We start from the raw sequence: 7,661 nt of genomic DNA, 5'->3' as shown, positions 1-7,661 counted from the left end.
TTTTTTAAATGGTAGTGTTATTACCATATTTATGTAACTTTATTAAACTACCATTAGAAACATGTAAATTAAACATGAAAATAAAAAAAAAAGATACGTCTCTATAAGTTGCATTTTCAGAAATAATAACGGCAGGCCTAATAATGTTATAATGTATCAACATTATGAACACTATAGGATATTTTAGTTCCTCTCACTTTACAACAAATCCTTTAAATTTAACCGTATCAGAACAGAATAAGAATTAAAAAATATATAATTCTAATGGATAAATATAATTGCAGTTTATAATAATATATGCTTAGCAATAAACAAGCCAAAACACCCAGATTTGGCCCAGACTCTGTTGCTATCTGTGAAGCCAAGCATAAGAATAGCCTACTAATGTAAATTTGTTAACCCACAGAAACAAATTTTAACAGATTAATCGCATATTTTCGTTTGCTGCATGCTTTTAAAACCAATTTAAAAAAAAAAATTTTTTTTTTTGAGGAAAATAAAAAAAAGATGCGTCTCGTATAATAGCCTGGGAGACCTTCCCAGGGCAGTACCTTGCCTCACCGACTAAAATCAGGGCGCCCACTACGGAGACAGCACCAGAGGTGACGGGGCACAGTGACCGAGGTGGCCGGGCCGGACCCCCTCAGGCCCCCCCGTGGCGCCGACGCTGGATGGATGGATGGGTGGATATTTTTAATCCCAGGAGTGACCTAGCAGACATGTGTTCATCTCTGACCGAAGGGTGTCGCTGTGGCTCTGTATAAAGTGTTACCGCACCGCTCCCTGCCTCAGTTTCATTCCCGTGAGAAATGACTTTCAGCTTCAGCATTTCAGAGTCTGTCTGTCTGTCATCCACGTGTTGCGCTGCGCGTCTCGCGTCCTGGCGGTTGATTCACCGGGAAGTTTCGATGCTCCGGGAATAACAGCACAAACCAGAGCCCTGACAGGAGCCGCGAGCGGACCGGACTTTTCCATGTTTGACACACATTAACCAACAGCAGATTGTGCTGAAGTGTTTCTGAGGCAGGTAGAGTGACGGACCGCTGTAAACTGCGGAAGGTAAGACCTTCCGTTTGATGTTACATTTGTTCTTTGATGTTTGTTGCATTTGTGCACAGCTGAGCTCACAACGAACCAGTTTAACACAGATTAACCAGCTAAAGAGAGCACAACACAAAAGACTGTCTGCAGGTCATGTAGGATGCGAGCAGTTATTCCTCAAACACCTTACGTGCCTTTGTGCCGAGTTGACTTGTTACTTTTCTGTTAAAACTAGCAAATGAGACTATACATTTAAAACTACTGTTATGTAGTTTAAGGAGATTTACACACACACACACAAACACACACACACACCGAGAGAGAGAGATAGATATTCAAATTGATGTATTTCGAGATGCTTATGTAAAATAGATTATTAAAATAGACACCTAAGAAGAGTAAATATTCCACAAGTACATAGTGATTTGCCATTTTCATCCATTTTTTAGTATAAAAAACTCAGAAGACTGTCAAATAGAATTACGGTAAAGGGTCAAAGGTCATCATCACCCGTGGTGGTTTAGATGTAATGTCACACCCTGAATTGTTAAAATTGCTGTCTGCTGTAATGGAAACCACATTAGACGGTTTAAAATGACCACAGGACTGACTAAGAACCGCATTACGTGTTTAAAACGCAATTAAAAGTGAGTTGCAAAATAGATTTTAATTTATATGTCCATGTGCATTTAATGTGCATGTTAGTTCATGTCCATGTTACATGTATAGCCTCTCAGATGAAGAGCTGTATTGAATATGTCATGCTCGATCGGCTGCTCTGTAAGGCTCCTGCATTAGGAATAGTTTGCATTCTTACATTGCCGGTGGCTCCAAGTGTTTTTTTCAAGCTCTGGTTCATTCGTTCATGATAAAATGGCATTTCTCGTGGAAGTAATTAGGCAGCATCAAAGCCAAAGAGATCTTGTTATTTCAAACCTCTGAATCAAGTTGAGCCAGACGTGAGCTTTGGTGTGTCAGCGTTTGACTCTCTCCACCTGTCGGTGTGTGTGCAGCAGATGTTTTTAACTGCAGTTAAAAAAGTTGAGTCCCTTATAAGGAAAGAGTCATTTAGTTGAGAGAGAATGCAAAAATGGATCTGTCTGAGTGGGAGACAAGAGCAAAGTCTTGTCACATTTGACACGACGAAAGTTCAATTGAGGCATGATTTAATCTGTTAAATCTCTTTATGCCAGAGTAAAGAGCAGAGCATTTGAGTCAGACACGGACCACAAAACTGACCGATGACTGAATTTAAACCTTCAGATGACACTTAGCTCACATCTGCTATCTGTAAGTTACCGAAACTACACATGTAAACCCGCAACGTGCTAGACACATATGTCACTGCCATAAATAACCAAAATGTGTGTGAACGCAATCATTTTAATGACTCCGATACAGGACTGACAGCTGTATGCTGTTTGAGTACCATGTCCAAAACTTGGTACTTTTTTTGAACTGTACCATGGTTTTCTTTGAAGTAGTTGACTGATGTAAATACAGTGGAATAATATTGTAATCATTCAGTACCGTGGTACATATTAAAGTGCTATAGCATTACCGCTTCAGTACTTTGTATTTAGTACTTGAGGTTAATGCACACATTATGCATTCGTGGGAAGTCGTGGCCTAATGGTTAGAGTTGGACTCGTAACCCAAAGGTTGCGGGTTCGAGTCTCATACCGGCAGGGATTGTAGGTGGGGGGAGTGAATGTACAGCGCTCTCTCCCACCTTCAATACCATGACTGAGGTGCCCTTGAGCAAGGCACCGAACCCCCAACTGCTCCCTGGGCGCCGCAGCATAAATGGCTGCCCACTGCTCCGGGTGTGTGTTCACGGTGTGTGTGTGTTCACTGCTGTGTGTGTGCACTTTGGATGGGATAAATGCAGAGCACTAATTCTGAGTATGGGTCACCATACTTGGCCACATGTCACGTCACTCACTTATGTGTGGGATTGAACCTGTAATAAGTGCACTGTCACTTTAAATAAAAGCGTCTGCTGAATGACTAGTTAGTTAGTAGTAGCCTGTAATCTGTGAGGTTTTAATAGTCTTCATCTCAGACAAAAGATATTAATGATAGTGTAGACTAAGGGATGATTTCAGCAGGCTTCGTGATCGCTGAGCAGATGTGCTGCTGTATCAAGCAGGGATGTCTTGAAGCATTTTGGCTCATTTTCACCAAATCAACACCGTGGTCGGTCCTTCACACTCCACAAGCGTGCATGAACACGGGTAGAGTTCATCAATGCCAGAAACACTCCCTCTCGCTCTCTTTTGCGTTGCCTTCTTCAGCACATTATGCATCCACACATGACTGCCTATGAAAACCGTCAACAGAATAACAACAGAATAATTGCTGTTTTGTTCCACTGAAATTATTCTCTTTTTGTCTCAATAGCTTTCTTTCTTTCTTTCTTTCTTTGCAAACATTCTGCTAATTCTTCAAATAATCTCTCTCCTTCTGTCGTTTCTCTTTCGTCTTCTCATTTCCGTGGTTCTTCTTGTGGTTCAGGGGATTTTCTGTTGAACTGATTAGTCTGTGTTTCGTGTTAATAATCTCTAATCTACGTCCCTCTGCCCCTCTCTCATGTGCTTAGCGCTGCAATACTGCGTAATGAGGCCTACGCGCGTGTCCCATGTGCACTATATACTAGTGGTCAACCAATATAGGTTTTTTAATGGCCGGTACTGATGCCGATATCTACAGGGCAGGGTCAGCGGTGGCCGTAATGGTGATCTGTACATAAGACAGTTTAGTAATGGCAAATGAAATTAATGCTTATTCATCCAAGCATTATTCACAGTGTACATAGTATCTGTAGTATTTCTGAAATGGTTAATGTATGTACATCTCAGTGTCCCACACCAAGTCAAGTTAAAACTTCTCATTTACTTTCACATTAATGCATTCAGCAGATGCTTTTATCCAAAGCGGCTTACAAAACAGGAACAAAAGCATTTTCAACTTTGACCCCTCTATTGTGTTTCATTCTGTTGTGCTGTTGTTAAAAACTGTCGATCAGGGGGCATGATTAAATTTGTTTTTTTTTATTATTAATTGGTCTAAATGAATGTGTTAAATGGAGCGCTGCAGGGATGAAATAGCCTCATATTTAGGCTTACCTGGAGTTTAGCATCACCCTGGTTTCCTTGACAAAAACCCAGTGGGATATTTCCGTTGGCTTTTGGATTATTGCTGAAAATATGCTCTGTGACCAACAAAAGTTTATGATTCGCACATGTTTTGTTCATCATGATAGTCTTAACAACATTTATGAATTTTGGAAGCCTAAATACAATCGCCATAAGTACACATCCAATGTTAGGCTATAAGCAAACTACATCACCAACTGTTTGATTACCAGCAATCTTCAAAATATCTTTTTATGTTCAACATAAGAAAGCAACTCATACAGGTTTGGAACGACATGAGGGTGAGTAAATGATGACAGAATTTTCATTTTTGGGTGAACTATCCCTTTAAGTTAAACAAAGATTGATGATGTGATGACGTGACTATGTTTAATGTCCCCAACAAACTCTGTAGTCCCTTTTAGCCACTTGTTATTACAACTGCCTCTTTCAAGACATATAAAATCACAAGCAGGAATTACTGGTGTATTTTATGTCATAGAATAAAATGGGAAAATATCTTGAGCTTCTATTAAGACATTATCTCAGACATTCAACCAAAAACCCACTTGCTTATAGGCAGAATGAACCAGAAGTTTAAAAATGCTAACTTGTTTACGGGTTTAAGGACTCATTCATGCAGTGCTCTGTACAGCACTTTTTTATTAGTAGTTGACAAGGCTGTTCGATTTTGCAAATGATACAGGAAATAACACTTTTGTTAATCAAAAATGTGGACTGAGTTATTGACGAAGTATCAGCTGGTTTTATAGCACATATATTATATTGCTCGGTCTTTTGTTGCTATTAAAAGGCTTCCTGAGAGCATTTCAAGACTGACATGTGTAGTAACTCCTGTGCTCTGTAAAAAAAAAAATTATTTTAATCCATAAGCTGTTTTATAAGCACACGGGAAGTGTAATTCTTGCAGCGTTACTCTGTGGAGTTTTTGATAAGATGCTATCTATTTTTTACTCCATGCAGATTCTATCATAGTTCAGGCCCATATGGGTGTTACATAAGCACTGAAATCCTTTTGTTTGCCCCATCCTGCATGTAGAAACCCCCATGTGTCTGTGCTGATGGATTAGCCTGGTAGCTCTTGCCATTGTTCGTCCTTTAATCAATCCAAGAAATTCACACAATTTACAGGGAAAGATTCCAAAACAATTGCCAAAACATTGTTATTCAACACAAAACTAACTTGCAGATTGGTTGATTGGTGGATCTCTGGTACGGCCCTAACCGAATTTATTGATCTACACAGAAAGATACTCGAGTATGAAAAGACTTGGAATATAATTGCGCTAATCACTGCAATGATTTACATACAAAATTGGTGATTATGAAGTGCTAAATGAATTATACCCATTTGGAGTGTGATGCATTTGAACTAAATCCAGTTAAGCCGCTATTGTGTCCTTAGCCTCAATTTTACTTTCAGATTTGGCTTTACTTTCATTCAAAATGCCCAAACCTGGAGATTCTGAAGAGGTTACGAGGTTGACATTGACTGCTCTCAGCATTCAATCTGGATTATAATGGGATTTCCTTTCAAAAGGATGAGACGAACACAGTCACACGCTTACACACACCAGTGTACCTACCAACCCCCCGCTCGAACGCATACATACACACACGTCGTATCGTCACAAAGAAGACATCTGTTAGTGCATTGTTAATCAGTCATGTACGAACTCAGGGTTATCCCGAGGATCACAGGCGCAGAAATTGACTCCGTGAAATTAAATTAAGGAAGACCCATATGATATGGGGTGTTTATTGACTATTACTTGATTTTCCGATGAGCTAAATGAGTCTTTAACTGCCATTGTTGTGATTTTGTGTTGCTTGTAACATTAGGTTACTGTGTCTGTTTGGGAAGTACTCGACTACGCATTCATACAGGTATGCAAAATCCCATTGTAATGATAAAGGATGTAAATTAGGAGAGGAAGCAGGAATACAGGTCTGACCAGCCAAACGGTGTGTGTTTGTCAGTGTTTATGTTGCAAATGTGTGTGTGCTAAGAGAGGTTGGAAATGACAGGCAGGGAAGGGGGATGGGGTCGCGTGCATCAAACACGAGAAAACGCACGGCTGAGACTCAGCAAGCGGCCAAAGGGCAAGAGGAGGGAGGAGAGGGCAGATTTTGGCATGCTTGTGTTGCTACACCTGCTCCAGAACCAGATTAACTCACCCTCACTATTGAGTGTCTTATCCCTAGAAACATGCTAGCATATGTGAGCAGTTTTGTTTGTTTTGTTTCTGTCCGTTTAGAGATTAGTGCTACTGGAAACCATGTGTTGTGTGTGTGTGTGTGTGTGTGTGCGCACCAATGTCACGCGTTTGAAACTTTCCAGGGCACCCTCGCAAAAACAAAACATTTCTCGCAGCCGCCAGACAGGAGTTTAAAATCCTTTTTGAACCTAGCAAGTTAAGCGTTGAAGGAGCTGATGTTGATGTTATCATCTGCTGGAGCTTTGAGAATTGATTCGCTGAAAGATGCAAATTCTGGCATCGTCTGCTCACACCCATGTTGCTCAAAAGATATTTACTTGTACGTCGCATGAAGCAAAAAGTTTTTTTGCATAATATAGACCCATATACTGTGCTTTTATTTATAGAAAACATATATTTATGCTTTTTCTATATGTATTTTCATTTTTTAATCAATTTGTATGCATATATATATATATATAATACACAGTGGCGTAACTTTGCTTTGAAAAGTAGTGGGGACACCGCGCAACTATTTCGCTAGTTTTTTATTTAATAACCTAATTTACTTGGGGACTGGGTTTATAGTTGGACAAGCTTAATTTTTGCTTTTCAAAAATACATCGATGTACCAGGGGCGGCGCCAGAGAATTTTGAACGCAGGTGCTGAGGGGGTGCTAGATCATTGACAGAGGGAGCTGGGCAATTCAGGGCTCCAGACTCATTCTTCCCACTGGTCGCTCTTTTGCGATTAACTTTCTCAGGTGGTTGCACTAGCAGGTTTTTTTTAGTTTTTTTTGCGCTACAACATGCTATTAATCAATGCATGCTGATGAACTTTTATTGTAGTTTATAGTTATATGGAAACGAAAGTAGTTAACATTCAACCCGTTCTTTTTCAGCAGTAGTATTATTTGTGATTAGAATTTTGTGAACGGGAGTTCCTCTTTTGCCATGTTATAAGTCGGGCTTCGGATGCTTTCACTTTCGATTTCACGATCTTGTCAGGTTTTACAATAAAATATAATTGTCTGTTTAGCTTACATCTATACACCTTTCACCTTTTAAGACAAAAAAAAAAATGGATTCATTATTTTTAATTAAAATGCACAACAACATTAAAACAGTAAGATTCAATGACAAACTAGCTTACAAAACGTTATTAACAAAAACGAATAAGATGAGGCATGGCATAGGCCTACACGCTGTATTAGGCTATATAATGACTAATAAATTACAGAACGTTTAGCAAACACTGAGGAAT

General features: G+C 39.6%; 1 protein-coding gene across 2 annotated transcripts in view; it reads left to right on the top strand.

Annotated features, from left to right (window-relative positions):
* Nucleotides 1–808: 808 nt before the first annotated feature.
* LOC107701812 (plexin-B1-like) overlaps nt 809–7,661 on the top strand; it is an 80,060-nt gene continuing 73,207 nt past the window's right edge. For both annotated transcript variants that reach the window (XM_016503927.1, XM_016503923.1), the window contains exon 1: nt 809–1,059. The gene's annotated coding sequence lies outside the window, so the exon portion shown is untranslated. The remainder of the gene's footprint in view (nt 1,060–7,661) is intronic.

Source organism: Sinocyclocheilus anshuiensis, unplaced genomic scaffold (genome assembly GCF_001515605.1).
Source record: "Sinocyclocheilus anshuiensis isolate Anshui unplaced genomic scaffold, SAMN03320099.WGS_v1.1 scaffold258, whole genome shotgun sequence".
Classification (NCBI taxonomy): domain Eukaryota; kingdom Metazoa; phylum Chordata; class Actinopteri; order Cypriniformes; family Cyprinidae; genus Sinocyclocheilus; species Sinocyclocheilus anshuiensis.
This window is presented reverse-complemented; position numbering and strand designations above follow the sequence as displayed.